The sequence below is a fragment of the Podarcis tiliguerta genome (genome assembly GCF_965153285.1).
Source record: "Podarcis tiliguerta genome assembly, chromosome: 6".
Taxonomy (NCBI): Eukaryota; Metazoa; Chordata; class Lepidosauria; order Squamata; family Lacertidae; genus Podarcis; species Podarcis tiliguerta.
The window spans coordinates 95,100,709-95,120,335 of NC_139539.1; the positions used below are offsets into that span (position 1 = coordinate 95,100,709).

General features: G+C 47.0%; 2 long non-coding RNA genes across 2 annotated transcripts; both read right to left on the reverse strand.

The window, feature by feature from the left end:
- Window positions 1-4,105: 4,105 nt before the first annotated feature.
- Window positions 4,106-7,874, reverse strand: LOC310680206. Its single transcript, XR_014512684.1, has 2 exons — window positions 7,417-7,874; window positions 4,106-5,024 (listed from the first exon to the last, which is right to left on the reverse strand). It is a non-coding gene; the product is annotated as an uncharacterized lncRNA (long non-coding RNA).
- A 7,418-nt stretch (window positions 7,875-15,292) lies between these two features.
- On the reverse strand, window positions 15,293-19,010 carry LOC310680201. The gene is made up of 2 exons (XR_014512676.1): window positions 18,626-19,010; window positions 15,293-16,200 (listed from the first exon to the last, which is right to left on the reverse strand). It is a non-coding gene; the product is annotated as an uncharacterized lncRNA (long non-coding RNA).
- Window positions 19,011-19,627: the final 617 nt, after the last annotated feature.

Sequence of the window (19,627 nt, forward strand, 5' to 3'; positions counted from 1 at the left end):
AAATAAAAACCCACTGGAAGATATATTTGAAAAATTAATGTTAAGGGGAACAATTCACATTGTTAAGCAAGGTAGCTAAAGCAACAGGGTCAGGGCCTCCATTGTGACACGCCCCCCCCCCCCCCCACTGAGTGACTTGGCTGAGGACTTTGGGAAGAGTAACTATTTGAGGATAGTTCAGGAGAAAGGAGGCGGTTTGTGAGAAGTAATGATGTTTTCCGGCAAAATGAAGATTTCTTCTTCTTGAATGTAAGTAGGATGTCTAATTCTTTCTGCATTCTGCTTCTTTTGCTCTCCCTCAAGATTTAGAAACATAGGGCAGTAAGGCAGATCTGGAAAAAGCCTAGGTAAAGGTACAGGTACCCCTGACCGTTAGGTCCAGTCGCGGACGACTCTAGGGTTGCGCGCTCATCTCGCTCTATAGGCTGAGGGAGCCGGCGTACAGCTTCCGGGTCATGTGGCCAGGATGACTAAGCCGCTTCTGGCAAAAGCAGAGCAGTGCACGGAAAGGCTGTTTACCTTCCCGCCAGAACGGCACCTATCGTATTTTTCGCTCTATAGGACGCACCAGACCATAAGACGCACCGGACAATAGGAGGGGGAGAACAGGGGGAAAAAAATTCTCCCCCTCTCTGCTCAGCGTCCCTTCAGCGAAGTGGCAGGAGAAACGGAGCCCCTTCCATTTCTCCTCCCGCTTTGCTGAAGGGGCGCTGTGCAGAGAGGGAAAACGGTGCAGCGTCTCTCCAGCGAAGCGTAGCCTGGAGAGCAAGAGGGATCGGTGTGCACTGATCCCTCTCACTCTCCAGGCTTCAGGCGGCTATCCGCAAGCCTTCGGAGCATGGCGGGAACTCCTGCTGCGCTCTGAAAGCTTTCGGATAGCTGCCTGAAGCCAACAGCGTGCAGCCTTTGAAGCCTCCACAGAGCAGCGGGGTGAAGGCACCCCGCTGCCCTGCTGAGGCTTTGCACAGCCATCCCCAAGCTAGAACAGTGAGATGGAGCGCTGCGCAGCGCTCGGCCTCGCTGTTCTGGCTTCGGGGACTGTCTTTGAAGCCGCCGCAGGGCAGCAGGGTGCTTTCACCCCGCTGCCCTGCGGAGGCTTTGCGCAGCCATCCCCAAGCTAGAACAGTGAGACGGAGCGCTGCACAGCGCTCCTTCTCCTTGTTCTGGCTTTGGGCTTAGCTGCGCAGCCTGCATTCACTCCATAGGGCACACACACATTTCCCCTTAATTTTTGTTGTTGTTTTTTATAAAATAATTTTTATTAGCAAACCAATCAAATCACATTAGTTCCAAATTACAAAACCGAATTTTAATTTTTTGTTGGGGGTACCCATGCCTCGAGCTCAGAAAGGGATCCAATCATCTCTTATTTCTGCTGCTTTGACCATTTCCCCTTAATTTTTGAAGGGGGAAAAGTGCGTCCTGTAGAGCTAAAAATACGGTATTTATCTACTTCCACTTTGTGCTTTCGAACTGCTAGGTTGGCAGGAGCTGGGACCAAGCAACGGGAGCTCACCCCATCACGGGGATTCGAACTGCCGACCTTCTGATCAGCAAGCCCTAGGTTCTGTGGGCATCCGTGTCCCTACGGAAAAAGCCTATTGCAGACCAAATCTCCCTCCCAAACCTGGTATGTAAGGGCTTCCGGTTTTTCCGCCCTCCGTTGTGGATGTGCTTCAAGGGTTCTGCGCGCCTAGCAGCGGTTAGAGGGAACTTTGGGGGGCAATGCAGAGGCTACACGACCCCCAAAAAGGCTCTGGGCGTGGCCCAGGGCGGACATTGTCCGGCAGCGTCAAAAAAGGAACCCTTCGAAGCCCACGTCCTAACCAGGAGGTGAGTCGACAGACAGTACCTAGATGCAAGGACACGAGCAATCCTCAGCAGCAAGCCTCAGAGTCCCAAATGGTAAGAACGGCAGCAAAATCTCTCACTTTCTCAATCCCCTTAATTACTGGACTAAGCTAACAAGGAGAGCTTGAGGAGAAGAGGGTCTGTGAGACTTATTTATACAAAGTGAACTGCTCAGAAACAGACCCAAAAGACTAGCACATAAAGAGTAAAGAACAGGAGATTTTATCTTAAATATATTGGAAATCTTTCTCATTATACTTCACCATAAGCGAAGATTTCTCGAACGAGTACCAGTAAGAAAAGGAAGACAGATTCAAATTTCACTCTGCAGCAGCAGTACTAGCCCATTAAAAGAAGCGGAATTCAAGGACTTAACTTGTTTTTTACTTTGAAGTGGCGTGAGCCCAGCGAAAGAGACTGAGTTAAAAGACTTGGATTGTCAGCGCTGTTTGTGGTAAAAGAGTGGAAGTTACTGGAAAACAAAGGTAAAAGAGAAGGCAACACTTTTAGTATTGAACTTATATTAAACACTAACCTATAAAGATGGCGTAGCGTGGTCTAGGAGAAACGGCTGGACTAATTGGAGAATCAAGAAAAGAAAAGCGCCGAAAGGAGGGGTGGAACTGGACAAAAGAGGAGAGGGACTATAAAATTAAAGATGAGCATATTTAGTTTGAGGAGGATGTTTGTGAGAAAGGAAATACGTGTAATGAAGAGACTTTCTTCATATAAAGTGTAAGTAGGATTCCTAATTCCTTCTGCATTCTGTTTCTTTTACTATCCCTCAAGATTCAGAAACGTAGGGAACCATGTCATGGTTAGATTAGTTTATAAAGATAGGCTGCGTGAGCTGCTGGTCTCCTGCTGTCACGTGCCAAAGATCCATCCCCTGGTCCGTGAGCAGGAGGAGGAGGAAGAGATATTGGAAGAGAAATGGGAGAATGAAGTGATGGTTATGAAGATCAGAAGGAATCTTTAGTGAAGGTGAAAACATTTTATGTAAGACCAAGCGACCAGGGCATGGATGCTACTGATGCCAATATAGATGGTGAGAGATGGTGATCTTTGTTCTTGAGGAACAGGGAGGCCAGAGAGAATCTGGATCCCTGGGATGGGGGGAGGCAGCTCCCTGACTCAAGAAGAGTTCAGGGATGGATGGGAGGAAGGGAGAATAACGCAAGCCACCTGGAGATCCTTGCAGGAAAGATGGGTCATCAATGCAATAATCAATGAAAAAAATAAGAATTTTTCCTCTTCATTTCTCTTCCAGGCACTGATAGCAGTGAGGCCAGCAGCTCCAGTACAGCTCTACCCCACTCCAAGACCCAGTTCTCCCTTTGCCCCAAACTCAAGTATCTAAATAAATAAATAATAGGGATGTGAGTGGCGCTGTGAGTTAAACCACAGAGCCTAGGACTTGCCTATCAGAAGGTCGGCGGTTCGAATCCCCACGACGGAGTGAGCTCCCGTTGCTCGGTCCCTGCTCCTGCCCACCTAGCAGTTCGAAAGCATGTCAAAGTGCAAGTAGATAAATAGGTAACGCTCCGGCGGGAAGGTAAACGACGTTTCCATGCGCTGCTCTGGTTCAGAAGCAGCTTAGTCATGCTGGCCACATGACTTGGAAGCTGTACACCGGCTCCCTCAGCCAATAAAGTGAGATGAGCGCTGCAACCCCAGAGTCGGCCACGACTGGACCTAATGGCCCTTTACCTTTATATATTTCAAAAACACTATGAGTCTCCAGTGTGGTCTCTCGTCACAAGGAAACAGATTTTATAAAGAGGCAACCTTTTAAACTTCTTATAAATGGAAACTGGGGAAAGCCCCCTCCAAAAGAATAGACTGTGCCCAGTGACTAGCTGATCCACATGCCTGTTCAGTTGACGCTCTAGATGCCTACTCAGTTGTTCTCAAAGGCTGTTGAAAGAGAGAATGGCCAGTGTGGCAGGCTGGGTGAGCTGCTGGCCTCCTGCTGTCGTGCCCCTAAAATCCACCCCCTGGTCCGCGAGGAGGAGGAGATATTGGAAGAGAAATGGAATGAAGAAGTAAATATAATTAAAGAAAGGGAGAATAGCGTAAGCCACCTGGAGATCCTTGATGGAAAGATGGGTTGTCAACATAATAATAAATGGAAAGATTCAAAATCTTTTCTCTTCTTTTCTCTTCCGGGCAGCGACAGCAGTGAGGCCAGCAACTCCAGCACAGATCTCCCTCCCCACCAAGACCCAGTCCCCCCCTTCCCCACGAACCCAAATAGAAAATAAAAATCATTATTATTATTCTAATCAAGTTCCTTTACAAACATGCTATTCTGTGATCATCCTTTTATCCTAGGCGGTGCTTTTTCCTACGTTTGTGAGCATGAGTGGAAATCCTGAGTCTCGCTGCAGGAGTCGACAGTTTGGCTCCTTCCCTTGTTGTTGCTCCTAGATGGAACTGCGCATGTGCAAAGACAAGTCAGAGACTTCCAAACTGGATCAATAAACGTGTCACCCATTGTCTGAAAACCACTGTCCTAATCACATGCCAGATTGTCTTTTGTGAATGAAATAAAGTTCTTTCAAATAGTTTTTTAATGTTGGCATTTGTCTGTCCTGAGAAGCAATGGAGTGCCCCTCCGGGGGTGAGGTAAAAAGTCAATTGTTTTAGCAGTACCTAAGTGACCTCTCTAGGGAGCAAGCCTGGGCAGCGTGTCTTGAGGTCCTGGGCTGCCCAGACGACAAGACTCCCTCTCTTGGCCTTGCAGATGTGTCTCCAAGGAAAGCAGAGTTAGGCACCAGTTGGGCTGCAGGAGTTGTCAGAAGGGGTTGTAAACGGCGCCACACAACCGCCTGAGGGACTCCACTCCAGATTTGTGTAGGGTTTACTCCTTCGCCTTTTCAGCTCCCAAAGATATCCCACAAGGCAAATTAGGAGTTTTCCTTCTCCTCGATGGGCTACCTTTATAGGTGGATGAGCCCCATCTGCCCCTCACTTCCCTCCACAGCATTGCAGAAACCACCTTCTTGACCACTGGGCCCACGCTTGGTCTTGTCCGCTCAACCTGCTGGAGCCTGTCTTTGCACACAGGGGAAGTTCCTGTGCATTTGAGACACCTTGGCTGCCCTCACCTGGTTTAGGTGGCCAGTCAAAGCCGTTCCCAGGATGTGGCCTCTGTCGCATGCTGACTGTTTCTAGGAGCAAGAGAACAAACTTTTTATTAAAGAATGGAAATGGTTTAATGAATAGTTACAAACTGTAAACAGATAAGAACATTGGCAGGATTATTGGAATAACCTGCAGTTTAATAAGATTATATATTTAAAGCAGATGCATAAATGAAGAAATTAAGGTAATTTGGATATGCATAAGATATGAAGAATCAATTTAAGGAACTGCAGAAAGAGGGGGAAGGAAGTCAAGTTTTGAAATGTTACAATGACTGCAAAATTATTGAAATGTATAAACTTGAAAATCATAATTTTTTTTAAAAAAAAATATTTCGCCAAAAATCAGACGTCCTCTGTTTCACTCCCAACTGGAGCCAAAGGACACCGGCCTGGCCAGGACAGCTTTCCAGTTATAGCTTCTGCGGTGATGAGGCATGTGAGCCCCAACTGTCCTCCTCCCCAAGCTAGCGAGCCCCACCTGGGCTGTGGGTCCTTGCCTTCCGTCCCTCCCAACTGACAGTTGTTAGTTCTGGGATCCTGAGCTTGAGGGGGGCGGTACGTCCCATTTCGCCCCGTGGGACACTCACCACCCCTTAGCCACCTGCCTTTGGCGCTGCAGCAGTGGTGGCTTTGGTCCCTGAAAGAGCAGGCAAGATCTCTCCCAAATCTCAATACATATTTTGCTCTCCTAGACATCTTGCAAGACTTCAATGAGATCTTGCAGGAAATCTCCAATCTGTTTACCTGCAAGCACACACCTTTAATTTTTTTTTTCTTATTTAATACAAAGTTCTCAATCTAACAGATTTGCACATAGGATTCTGTATCACATTGCTACCGGAAAAATCCGAGGGCTCCCTTGGACAAAAAGTAAAGACACCAACCAGAGTAAATTGGAGCAAATCAGCAGCCTGTAGGCTTGGCCTTTATTGAACTGTTGCAACAGGGTGTTCCCCTCACTTGCAGGAGAGAGGAAAGACACAGAAAATGGTGTGCAAGACCTTATAAAAACTTTTGAAATTCCCATCCTCTAGTCAAGCCCACCCCCAGAAACATCATGCATACATTACAGAAAGGAGGGGTTGAGGGAGGAGTTGTGGTGGTAACCTGAGTGTCCTGTCACCTGGCTGGTTCCCTTCTACCCCTCCCCATGAGTCATTTTCTGAAGACAAAAGGTAGTCACAGTTTCCTGCCCCCTGAGGGAAGATCTGATCATTGTTCTTCCTTCCAGTCCATGCTGAATCCACTCCCATATGGAAGTTCTTTGTGATCTTGATTGTCTTCTGTCTAGGACCATCAGGGTTGGCATAGCAACTGGGCAGGGCTCCTGTGGATGTGCTGGGATGATGAAGGGATTATGGTGCCCTGTATCAAACCTTCCCCATTTTGTAGTCTTTCCTTCATGGAGTAAAATAAAAGTGGAACAGTTCAAATCCGATGTATGGTTGATTTTTCTATGAATTTATAACAGAAGCGTGGCGTATGGTGTGTGTGTGTGTGAGAGAGAGAGAGAGAGAGAGAGAAGTTTGTACAAACTGGATGATTGGGGTGGGGGGTTCCTGCTACAAGATGCAATGGCACATTTGTTTTGTTCTATTGTTATATTATTTGTGGCCTTCTAACACTTTGGGAGAAGCCTTCTCTCCCTTTTCCCTTTAAAAATGAGGATCTATGCTTTACACTCAGCAGGAAGGTCCATTTAAAAGGAAACATGTAGTTGTTTTGCTGCTGCTTTTTTGTGTTCTCAGGTGTCCAAGTTAGCCTCCTGGCCCTGCTCCTCCAATATACCACAGCAACATCCCCCACTAGGAATCCCTACTTGGGCTTTCATTGGCCATCAGCAATATCTGGTGGAGCCAGGTGGAGAGAAGTGCCCCATCTTGCCCATCTTTGGGGTTTCAAGAGGTACAGCCTCTGTGCATGTACAGAATTCATGATTCAGCAAATCTATTAAACCATTGAAAGACTTATTTCCTCTGATTAAATTATCAAAGGAAGAAAGCAGGATTGGCTTTTCTCACCAGGGACACAAGGAAGGGGAAGGTATATGTTTAAGAAATCAAATTCCCCAAGGGCTGAAACTCTGTTCAGCCAATTAAAAACCCCAAATTCTCTCAGGAGAGTGCTTCATATCTGGCGGGCAGGGCTTGTGTGCTTTGCTCATGATCCCTTGGATGTCCTGAGGCTGTTAGAGCAGCAGCCGTGAGTATTGGGGCTCTGGGAGTGAGACATTGTCCTCAGAAGGCAAATAGTAACTGAGGTTCCCTTTTCTCTCCCTTGGAGGCCCTGAACAAGGAGCTGGCCAGTTCAGGGCCTCCATGGGAGAGAAAAGGGGGGCCAGCACTTGTGCTAAAACGAGCTTTCATACGCGGTCATCCTGCCCCACACTCACATTCCAAAATATCTGCATGCTCACCTATCCAAGAGGTGGTTGGTGTTGGGCTGGGGGGTCCCAGAAGGCAAAATAAGTTGAGAAGCAAAGCCCAAGAAGTTTCAGGCATCCTCTTCGCATCCACCCAAACCCAATCTAAACAGCTTTGCTCCAGAACCAGCCCCTCCCTTCAGTTCCGTTCAGTTAAGAATGTCAGTTAAGAGGGACCACCTGTATTTTCTTGATTCTTGCCTGAGGTCATAATGGGCATGCACACTGGTATCTGTTTACCTGTAAGCACACACCTTTAGTTTATCTTTTTTAAAATAAAAATAAAATACAAGTTTCTCAATCTACCAGCTTTGCACAAAACAGCAGCCGTTTTGTGATCCATGGCAGTGAAAACCCCACGTTTTATGGTGCCCCCCCAAATGAGGCTTCATTGCCCTAACCCACAGGGTCACGAATTCTCCAAAGGTCCAATGTCATCTGATTCACTCCAAAGCAGCACCAAACACCCAGAGAATGCAACATTGGGGTGTGTGTGTGTGTGAAAACACTACATTTCCCATTGTTAGAGTGGCATACAAAGGATGAACAAAAGAATTCATATCTGTCTATATATTTTGTCTGTAGCAGCACTCAACCTCGGGAATCCCACCTACAATCTAAGGTGGAGCAGCCCAGAAACATGTTTGCCTCCTCAGCTGCTGTTTGTGAGAACTTGGCCTGAGCCGCTAATAGATTGAGCTCCCCTTTGCCAATGCACATCTGAAGGCAGTATCCAAAACAGCACACCTACTTACCCGCCCTCAAAGAAGTATGGGAAGCTTGGAAGATTTTGCAAGCAGTTCTGATTTTGCAGTAGATCTTCCCTTTTTCTGCTGTACCACAAATTGGCAGAATTTGTGTATGGGTTTGGCAGAGATGGTACACAAATGTACACCAGGGGATGCTAGTGCCTTAAAGGAGAGCTCTGGCACAGTTCTATCATTACGGATAGTGATGATCTCAAGTCTCTGAGCCCAGGCCTTAGGTAGTCAAAGCAGCATGCAAGAGGGAAAGAGAATCAGACTTGGGTTTGTGAACATGCACAAGGTTTGCAAGAGTACACAAATCATTTATTTTTTTTGCGGGGGGGGGGGACTTCCCCCAAAATTAACCCAACGAGAACTGAGCTGGGTATGGAGTGTTGTGGAGGGGGAGGGTGAGAAAACTGAGGTATGTGTATGTATGAAATTGAGGGCTTATCCACACTTGCCTTTTGCCCCACACTTTTCAGGCAGAGTCCATGCTTAAAAGCATTGATTGAGCATTGTTGTTGCTGGTTTTTGCCCCAGAGCTTTCTTCACAAAAATCCACTGTTTAAAGCTCAATCAGAGCAAATGGCGAATTGAAGGGTAGGCATGGACTGTGCCTGGAAAAGGCGGAGGATTTGAACTGTTGCTATAACCACTGGTGCTATAGTACAGTATATTTTAAAGGGCAGAAACTCATCATGACAGCTGTCATATAGCCATGCCAACTAGGAGAGTCCAATAATCTGGGTAGCTGTGCTGATCCAATACTGCAATTATATTATAATACCAGGGCTTACGCCCCTGCTTGCTTCACTCACTAACAGTGACGGAGTGGGAGTGAGATCTTCTTGCAATTAGAGGTCAAGAGATATGTAAAAGTAAGTGCTTTATATGATTCAGCCACATGGTGGAGCAATACACAAAGATTAAAGAAGCCATGATAGCCAGCTCTGAAAAGCTGGGATGGTTTGTGTCTTCAAAGGCATGGCAGTGTGGCTTGAAGTTAATGACTTGTAACACCTCACAGTCATCATCATCATATAATAATAATAATTTATTATTTATACCCAGCCACTCTGGGCGGCTTCCAACAAAATATTAAAATAAAATAGTCTGTCAAACATTAAAAGCTTCCCAGAACAGGGCTGCCTTCAGACGTCTTCTAAATGTCAGGTAGCTGTTGATCTCTTTGACATCTGGTGGGAGGGGGTTCCACAGGGCAGGCACCACTACCCTGTAACTTGGCTTCTCGCAGGGAGGGAACCGCCAAAAGGCCCTCAGCACTGGAACTCACTGTCCAGGCAGAACGATGGGGGTGGAGGCGCTCCTTCAGGTATACTGGGCCGAGGCCGTTTAGGGCTTTAAAGGTCAGCACCAACATTTGGAATTGTGCCTGGAAACATACTGGGAGCCAATGTAGGTCTCGGGGGCCACTCCCAGTCAACAGTCAGGCTGCCGCATTCTGGATTAGTTGTAGTTTCTGGGTCACCTTCAAAGGTAGCCCCACATAGAGCGCATTGCAGTAGTCCAAGCAAGAGATAACTAGAGCATGCACCACTCCGGTGAGACAGTCTGTGGGCAGGTAGGGTCTCAGCCTGTGTACTAGATGAAGCTGGTCAACAGCTGCCCTGGACACAGAATTGACCTGCGCCTCCATGGACACCATGAACTGAAAGGTCCCGGGGGCGGTACCCTGAGCCTCATCCACAAGGAATGTGCAGCAGCAGAAAATGGTCACGCAGTTCTAGGTTGCATCTATGGAAGTCCAGGGTCCTGATGAAACGAAGTCAAAGTCCTACTCTCTCCTACCTTGGTCAGGCCACACCTGGAGTCCTGTGTCCAGTTCTGGGCACCATCATTTAAGAAGGGTGTTGACGAGCTGGAATGTGTGCAGAGGAGGGCAACCAAGACAATCAAGGGTCTGGAAACTCAGATTGAAGAGAAACACTTGAAGGAGCTGGGTAGGTTTGGCCGGGAAAAGAGGAAACTGAGAGGAGATCTGACAGCCATCTTCAAATATCTTAAGGGCTGTCACATGGAAGAGGGAACAAGCTTGTTTTCTCCTGCTCTAGACGGTAGGACTTGAACCCATGGATTCAAGTTATAAGAAAGGAGATTCCAACTCAACATTCATAAAAACTTTCTGACAGTAAGGGCTGTTTGGCGTTGGAACAGATTCTCATGAGAGGTGGTGGACTCTCCTTCCTGGGAGGTTACTAAGCAGAGGTTGGATTGTCGTCTGCCATGGATGCTTTTGCTGAGATTCCTGCACCACAGGGGGTTGGACTAGATGACCCTTGGGGTCCCTTCCAGATATAAGTTTCTATGAGTCTATGAAATTGATCTGGATTAATGACAGCCACCCACCAGTTTCATATGCAAAACTGCTTCCCACCCTTACTGATTAATATATATATAAAAGTAGACAAATAATAACTTACAAAAAGGATCAATAAACGTGTCACCTTTATTATATAAACTGTTATCATAATCACATGTCAAAATTTCTTTTGTGAATGAAATAAAATGGTTCCAATCAGTTTTTAGTAACCAACAATCAAATGTAGAGCTTGGGGTACGTTTAAACATGGCTTAGATCAATTCCCCAGATGTTCAGTGTCCAGGGGTTCAGTGCCTGGCACCCAGAAACTCATGGCAAAGGGGAGTCTGGCACCAAGTAACTCATAACATTTCACTTCCTTGCAACCTAAGGAAAGCTGTTGATTGGCAGAAGACACTGGGCAGAAACAGAAGGAAACAGGGGGATGAGGAGGTCTAAGGGTGAAGTCCTGCTCCTGTCCATCATAATACTGGACAGATTATTACAGGATGTTGAGAAGGGTCGTTTTTTACTATTAATTGAGAAACAGCAGCCATAGTGTAGGCCAGGAGTGTTTTTCCTTGGTGACACCGCCATGTTGAAAAGTGTGTGTTTGCAAGGTGTTTCCTGTCCTGTCCAGAAATGCACCGTGCTGGATGAAGCCAGTTCTAGATCTTTCCTAAATAAAAAAAATAAAAACCCACTGGAAGATATATTTGAAAAATTAATGTTAAGGGGAACATTGTTAAGCAAGATAGCTAAAGCAACAGGGTCAGGGCCTCCATTGCGACACGTCCCCCTGCTGAGGACTTTGGGAAGAGCAACTATTTGAGGATAGTTCAGGAGAAAGGAGGCGGTTTGTGAGAAGTAATGATGTTTTCTGGCAAAATGAAGATTTCTTCTTCTTGAATGTAAGTAGGATGTCTAATTCTTTCTGCATTCTGCTTCTTTTGCTCTCCCTCAAGATTTAGAAACATAGGGCAGTAAGGCAGATCTGGAAAAAGCCTAGGTAAAGGTACAGGTACCCCTGACTGTTAGGTCCAGTCGCGGACGACTCTAGGGTTGCGCGCTCATCTCGCTCTATAGGCTGAGGGAGCCGGCGTACAGCTTCCGGGTCATGTGGCCAGGATGACTCAGCCGCTTCTGGCAAAAGCAGAGCAGTGCACGGAAAGGCTGTTTACCTTCCCGCCAGAACGGCACCTATCGTATTTTTCGCTCTATAGGACGCACCAGACCATAAGACGCACCGGACAATAGGAGGGGGAGAACAGGGGGAAAAAAATTCTCCCCCTCTCTGCTCAGCGTCCCTTCAGCGAAGCGGCAGGAGAAACGGAGCCCCTTCCATTTCTCCTCCCGCTTTGCTGAAGGGGCGCTGTGCAGAGAGGGAAAACGGTGCAGCGTCTCTCCAGCGAAGCGTAGCCTGGAGAGCAAGAGGGATCGGTGTGCACTGACCCCTCTCACTCTCCAGGCTTCAGGCGGCTATCCGCAAGCCTTCGGAGCATAGCGGGAACTCCTGCTGCGCTCTGAAAGCTTGCGGATAGCTGCCTGAAGCCAACAGCGTGCAGCCTTTGAAGCCTCCACAGAGCAGCGGGGTGAAGGCACCCCGCTGCCCTGCGGAGGCTTTGCACAGCCATCCCCAAGCTAGAACAGTGAGATGGAGCGCTGCGCAGCGCTCCACCTCGCTGTTCTGGCTTCGGGGACTGTCTTTGAAGCCTCCGCAGGGCAGCAGGGTGCTTTCACCCCGCTGCCCTGCGGAGGCTTTGCGCAGCCATCCCCAAGCTAGAACAGTGAGACGGAGCGCTGCACAGCGCTCCTTCTCCTTGTTCTGGCTTTGGGCTTAGCTGCGCAGCCTGCATTCACTCCATAGGGCACACACACATTTCCCCTTAATTTTTGTTGTTGTTTTTTTATAAAATAATTTTTATTAGCAAACCAATCAAATCACATTAGTTCCAAATTACAAAACCGAATTTTAATTTTTTGTTGGGGGTACCCATGCCTCGAGCTCAGAAAGGGATCCAATCATCTCTTATTTCAGCTGCTTTGATCATTTCCCCTTAATTTTTGAAGGGGGAAAAGTGCGTCCTGTAGAGCGAAAAATATGGTATTTATCTACTTCCACTTTGTGCTTTCGAACTGCTAGGTTGGCAGGAGCTGGGACCAAGCAACGGGAGCTCACCCCATCACGGGGATTCGAACTGCCGACCTTCTGATCAGCAAGCCCTAGGTTCTGTGGGCATCCATGTCCCTACGGAAAAAGCCTATTGCAGACCAAATCTCCCTCCCAAACCTGGTATGTAAGGGCTTCCGGTTTTTCCGCCCTCCGTTGTGGATGTGCTTCAAGGGTTCTGCGCGCCTAGCAGCTGTTAGAGGGAACTTTGGGGGGCAATGCAGAGGCTACATGACCCCCAAAAAGGCTCTGGGCGTGGCCCAGGGCTGACATTGTCCGGCTGCGTCAAAAAAGGAACCCTTCGAAGCCCACGTCCTAACCAGGAGGTGAGTCGACAGACAGTACCTAGACGCAAGGACACGAGCAATCCTCAGCAGCAAGCCTCAGAGTCCCAAATGGTAAGAATGGCAGCAAAATCTCTCACTTTCTCAATCCCCTTAATTACTGCACTAAGCTAACAAGGAGAGCTTGAGGAGAAGAGGGTCCGTGAGACTTATTTATACAAAGTGAACTGCTCAGAAACAGACCCAAAAGACTAGCACATAAAGAGTAAAGAACAGGAGATTTTATCTTAAATATATTGGAAATCTTTCTCATTATACTTCACCATAAGCGAAGATTTCTCGAACGAGTACCAGTAAGAAAAGGAAGACAGATTCAAATTTCACTCTGCAGCAGCAGTACTAGCCCATTAAAAGAAGCGGAATTCAAGGACTTAACTTGTTTTTTACTTTGAAGTGGCGTGAGCCCAGCGAAAGAGACTGAGTTAAAAGACTTGGATTGTCAGCGCTGTTTGTGGTAAAAGAGTGGAAGTTACTGGAAAACAAAGGTAAAAGAGAAGGCAACACTTTTAGTATTGAACTTATATTAAACACTTACCTATAAAGATGGCGTAGCGTGGTCTAGGAGAAACGGCTGGACTAATTGGAGAATCAAGAAAAGAAAAGCGCCGAAAGGAGGGGTGGAACTGGACAAAAGAGGAGAGGGACTATAAAATAAAGATGAGCATATTTAGTTTGAGGAGGATGCTTGTGAGAAAGGAAATACGTTTTCTGGTGTAATGAAGAGACTTTCTTCATATAAAGTGTAAGTAGGATTCCTAATTCCTTCTGCATTCTGTTTCTTTTACTATCCCTCAAGATTCAGAAACGTAGGGAACCATGTCATGGTTAGATTAGTTTATAAAGATAGGCTGCGTGAGCTGCTGGTCTCCTGCTGTCACGTGCCAAAGATCCATCCCCTGGTCCGTGAGGAGGAGGAGGAAGAGATATTGGAAGAGAAATGGGAGGATGAAGTGATGGTTATGAAGATCAGAAGGAATCTTTAGTGAAGGTGAAAACATTTTATGTAAGACCAAGCGACCAGCGGATGGATGCCACCGATGCCAATATAGATGGTGAGAGATGGTGATCTTTGTTCTTGAGGAACAGGGAGGTCAGAGAGAATCTGGATCCCTGGGATAGGGGGGGGGCAGCTCCCTGATTCAAGAAGGGATGGGATGAGGACGGGAGAATAACGCAAGCCACCTGGAGATCCTTGCAAGAAAGATGGGTCATCAATGTAATAATCAATGAAAAAATTAAGAATTTTTTCTCTTCATTTCTCTTCCAGGCACTGATAGCAGTGAGGCCAGCAGCTCCAGTACAGCTCTACCCCGCTCCAAGACCCAGTTCTCCCTTCGCCCAAAACCCAAGTATCTAAATAAATAAATAATAGGGATGTGGGTGGCGCTGTGGGTTAAACCACAGAGCCTAGGCCTTGCCTATCAGAAGGTTGGGGGTTCGAATCCCCACGACGGAGTGAACTCCCATTGCTCGGTCCCTGCTCCTGCCAACCTAGCAGTTCGAAAGCTTGTCAAAGTGCAAGTAGATATATAGGTAACGCTCCGGCGGGAAGGTAAAGGCGTTTCCGTGTGCTGCTCTGGTTCAGAAGCAGCTTAGTCATGCTGGCCACATGACCCGGAAGCTGTACTGTGGCTCCCTTGGCCAATAAAGTGAGATGAGCACCGCAACCCCAGAGTCGGCCACGACTGGACCTAATGGCCAGGGGTCCCTTTACCTTTATATATTTCAAAAACACTATGAGTCTCCAGTGTGGTCTCTCGTCACAAGGAAACAGATTTTATAAAGAGGCAACCTTTCAAACTTCTTATAAATGGAAACTGGGGAAAGCCCCCTCCAAAAGAATAGACTGTGCCCAGTGACTAGCTGATCCACATGCCTGTTCAGTTGACGCTCTAGATGCCTACTCAGTTGTTCTCAAAGGCTGTTGAAAGAGAGAATGGCCAGTGTGGCAGGCTGGGCGAGCTGCCGGCCTCCTGCTGTCGTGCCCCTAAAATCCACCCCCTGGTCTGCAAGGAGGAGGAGGAAGAGATATTGGAAGAGATATGGAATGAGGAAGTAAATATAATTAAAGAAAGGGGGAATAGCGTAAGCCACCTGAAGATCCTTGAAGGAAAGATGGGTTGTCAACATAATAATAAATGGAAAGATTCAAAATCTTTTCTCTTCTTTTCTCTTCCGGGCAGCGACAGCAGTGAGGCCAGCAACTCCAGCACAGATCTCCCTCCCCACCAAGACCCAGTGCCCCCCCTTCCCCACAAACCCAAATAGAAAAATAAAATAAAAATCATTATTATTATTCTAATCAAGTTCCTTTACAAACATGCTATTCTGTGATCATCCTTTTATCCTAGGCGGTGCTTTTTCCTACGTTTGTGAGCATGAGTGGAAATCCTGAGTCTCGCTGCAGAAGTGGACAGTTTGGCTCCTTCCCTTGTTGTTGCTCCTAGATGGAACCGCGCATGTGCGAAGACAAGTCAGAGACTTCCAAGCTGGATCAATAAACGTGTCACCCATTGTCTGAAAACCACTGTCCTAATCACATGCCAGATTGTCTTTTGTGAATGAAATAAAATTCTTTCAAATAGTTTTTTAATGTTGGCATTTGTTTGTCTCGAGAAGCAATGGAGTGTCCCTCCGGGGGTGAGGTAAAAAGTCAATTGTTTTAGCAGTACCTAAGTGACCTCTCCAGGGAGCAAGCCTGGGCAGTGTGTCTGGAGGTCCTGGGCTTCCCAGATGACAAGACTCCCTCTCCTGGCCTTGCAGATGTGTCTCCAAGGAAAGCAGAGTTAGGCACCAGTTGGGCTGCAGGAGTTGTCAGAAGGGGTTGTAAATGGCGCCATCCAACCGCCTGAGGGACTCCACTCCAGATTTGTGTAGGGTTTACTCCTTAGCCTTTTCAGCTCCCAAAGATATCCCACAAGGCAAATTAGGATCAGAGTTTTCCTTCTCCTCGATGGGCTACCTTTATAGGTGGATGAGCCCCATCTGCCCCTCACTTCCCTCCACAGCTTTGCAGAAACCACCTTCTTGACCACTGGGCCCACGCTTGGTCTTGTCCGCTCAATCTGCTGGAGGCTGTCTTTGCACACAGGGGAAGTTCCTGTGCATTTGAGACTCCTTGGCTGCCCTCACCTGGTTTAGGTGGCCAGTCAAAGCCGTTCCCAGGATGTGGCCTCTGTCGCATGCTGACCGTTTCTAGGAGCAAGAGAACAAACTTTTTATTAAAGAATGGAAATGGTTTAATGAATAGTTAGAAACTGTAAACAGATAAGAACATTGGCAGGATTATTGGAATAACCTGCAGTTTAACAAGATTATATATTTAAAGCAGATGCATAAATGAAGAAATTAAGGTAATTTGGATATGCATAAGATATGAAGAATCATTTTAAGGAACTGCAGAAAGAGGGGGAAGGAAGTCAAGTTTTGAAATGTTAAAATGACTGCAAAATTATTGAAATGTATAAACTTGAAAATCAATTTTTTTTTATAAAAAAAAAATCGCCAAAAATCAGACGTCATCCGTTTCACTCCCAACTGGAGCCAAAGGACACCGGCCTGGCCAGGACAGCTTTCCAGTTACAGCTTCTTCGGTGATGAGGCATGTGAGCCCCAACTCTCCTGCATCTACTCCAGCTGAGGAATCACACACCTCCTCCCCCCCCAAGCTAGCGAGCCCCACCTGGGCTGTGGGTACTTGCCTTCCGTCCCTCCCAACTGACAGTTGTTAGTTCTGGAATCCTGAGCTTGAGGGGGGGTACATCCCATTTCGCCCCGTGGGACACTCACCACCCCTTAGCCACCTGCCTTTGGCGCTGCAGCAGTGATGGCTTTGGTCCCTGAAAGAGCAGGCAAGATCTCTCCCAAATCTCAATACATATTTTGCTCTCCTCGACATCTTGCAAGACTTCAATGAGATCTCACAAGATCTTGCAGGAAATCTCCAATCTGTTTACCTGCAAGCACACACCTTTAATTTTTTTTTCTTATTTAATACAAATTTCTCAATCTAACAGATTTGCACATAAGATTCTGTATCACATTGCTACCGGAAAAATCCGAGGGCTCCCTTGGACAAAAAGTAAAGACACCAACCAGAGTAAATTGGAGCAAATCAGCAGCCTGTAGGCTTGGCCTTTATTGTACTGTTGCAGCAGGGTGTTCCCCTCACTCGCAGGAGAGAGGAAAGACACAGAAAAATGGTGTGCAAGACCTTATAAAAACTTTTGAAATTCCCATCCTCTAGGTCAAGCCCACCCCCAGAAACATCATGCATACATTACAGAAAGGAAGGGCTGAGGGAGGAGTTGTGGTGGTAACCTGAGTGTCCTGTCACCTGGCTGGTTCTCTTCTCCCCCCCCCCCCATGAGTCATTTTCTGAAGACAAAAGGTAGTCACAGTTTCCTGCCCCCTGAGGGAAGATCTGATTATTGTCCTTTGTTTCAGTCCATGCTGAATCCACTCCCATATGGAAGTTCTTTGTGATCTTGATTGTCTTCTGTCTAGGACCACCAGGGTTGGCATAGCAACTGGGCAGGGCTCCTGTGGATGTGCTGGGATGCTCAAGGGATTATGGCTGCCCTGTATCAAACCTTCCCCATTTTGTAGTCTTTCCTTCATGGAGTAAAATAAAAGTGGAACAGTGCAAATCCGATGTATGGTTGATTTTTCTATGAATTTATAACAGAAGCGTGGCGTATGTAGTGTGTGAGTGTGAGTGTGTGTGAAGTTTGTACAAACTGAATGACTGGGGTGGGGGGTTCCTGCTACAACGTGAAATGGCACATTTGTTTTGTTCTACTGTTACATTATTTGTGGCCTTCTAACACTTTGGGAGAAGCCTTCTCTCCCTTTTCCCTTTAAAAATGAGGATCTGTGCTTTACACTCAGCAGGAAGGTCCATTTAAAAGAAAACATGTAGTTGGTTTGCTGCTGCTTTTTTGTGTTCTCAGGTGTCCACGTTAGCCTCCTGGCCCTGCTCCTCCAATATACCACAGCAACATCCCCCACTAGGAATCCCTACTTGGGCTTTCATTGGCCATCAGCAATATCCGGTGGAGCCAGGTGGAGAGAAATGCCCCTTCTTGCCCATATTTGGGGTTTCAAGAGGTACAGCCTCTGTGCATGTACAGAATTCATGATTCAGCAAATCTATTAAACCATTGAAAGAGTTATTTCCTCTGATTAAATTACCAAAGGAAGAAAGCAGGATTGGCTTTTCTCACCAGGGACACAAGGAAGGGGAAGGTGTATGTTTAAGAAATCAAATTCCCCAGGGGCTGAAACTCTGTTCAGCCAATTAAAAACCCCAAATTCTCTCAGGAGAGTGCTTCAAATCTGGCGGGCAGGGCTTGTGTGCTTTGCTCATGATCCCTTGGATGTCCTGAGGCTTTTAGAGCAGCAGCCGTGAGTATTGGGGCTCTGGGAGTGAGACATTGTCCTCAGAAGGCAAATAGTAACTGAGGTTCCCTTTTCTCTCCCTTGGAGGCCCTGAACAAGGAGCTGGCCAGTTCAGGGCCTCCATGGGAGAGAAAAGGGGGGCCAGCACTTGTGCTAAAATGAGCTTTCATACGCGGTCAACCTGCCCCACACTCACATTCCAAAATATCTGCATGCTCACCTATCCAAGAGGTGGTTGGTGTTGGGCTGGGGGGTCCCAGAAGGCAAAATAAGTTGAGAAGCAAAGCCCAAGAAGTTTGAGGCATCCTCTTCGCATCCACCCAAACCCAATCTAAACAGCTTTGCTCCAGAACCAGCCCCTCCCTTCAGTTCTGTTCAGTTAAGAATGTCAGTTAAGAGGGACCACCTGTATTTTCTTGATTCTTGCCTGAGGTCATAATGGGCATGCACACTGGTATCTGTTTACCTGTAAGCACACACCTTTAGTTTATCTTTTTTAAAATAAAAATAAAATACAAGTTTCTCAATCTACCAGCTTTGCACAAAACAGCAGCCGTTTTGTGATCCATGGCAGTGAAAACCCCACGTTTTATGGTGCCCCCCCAAATGAGGCTTCATTGCCCTAACCCACAGGGTCACGAATTCTCCAAAGGTGCAATGTCATCTGATTCACTCCAAAGCAGCACCAAACACCCAGAGAATGCAACATTGGGGGGGTGGGGGGGGTGAAAACACTACATTTCCCATTGTTAGAGTGGCATACAAAGGATGAACAAAAGAATTCATATCTGTCTATATATTTTGTCTGTAGCAGCACTCAACCTCGGGAATCCCACCTACAATCTAAGGTGGAGCAGCCCAGAAACATGTTTGCCTCCTCAGCTGCTGTTTGTGAGAACCTGGCCTGAGCCGCTAATAGATTGAGCTCCCCTTTGCCAATGCACATCTGAAGGCAGTATCCAAAACAGCACACTTACTTACCCGCCCTCAAAGAAGTATGGGAAGGTTGGAAGATTTGGCAAGCAGTTCTGATTTTGCAGTAGATCTTCCCTTTTTCTGCTGTACCACAAATTGGCAGAATTTGTGTATGGGTTTGGCAGAGATGGTACACAAATGTACACCAGGGGATGCTAGTGCCTTAAAGGAGAGCTCTGGCACAGTTCCATCATCATTACGGATAGTGATGATCTCAAGTCTCTGAGCCCCAGGCCTTAGGTAGTCA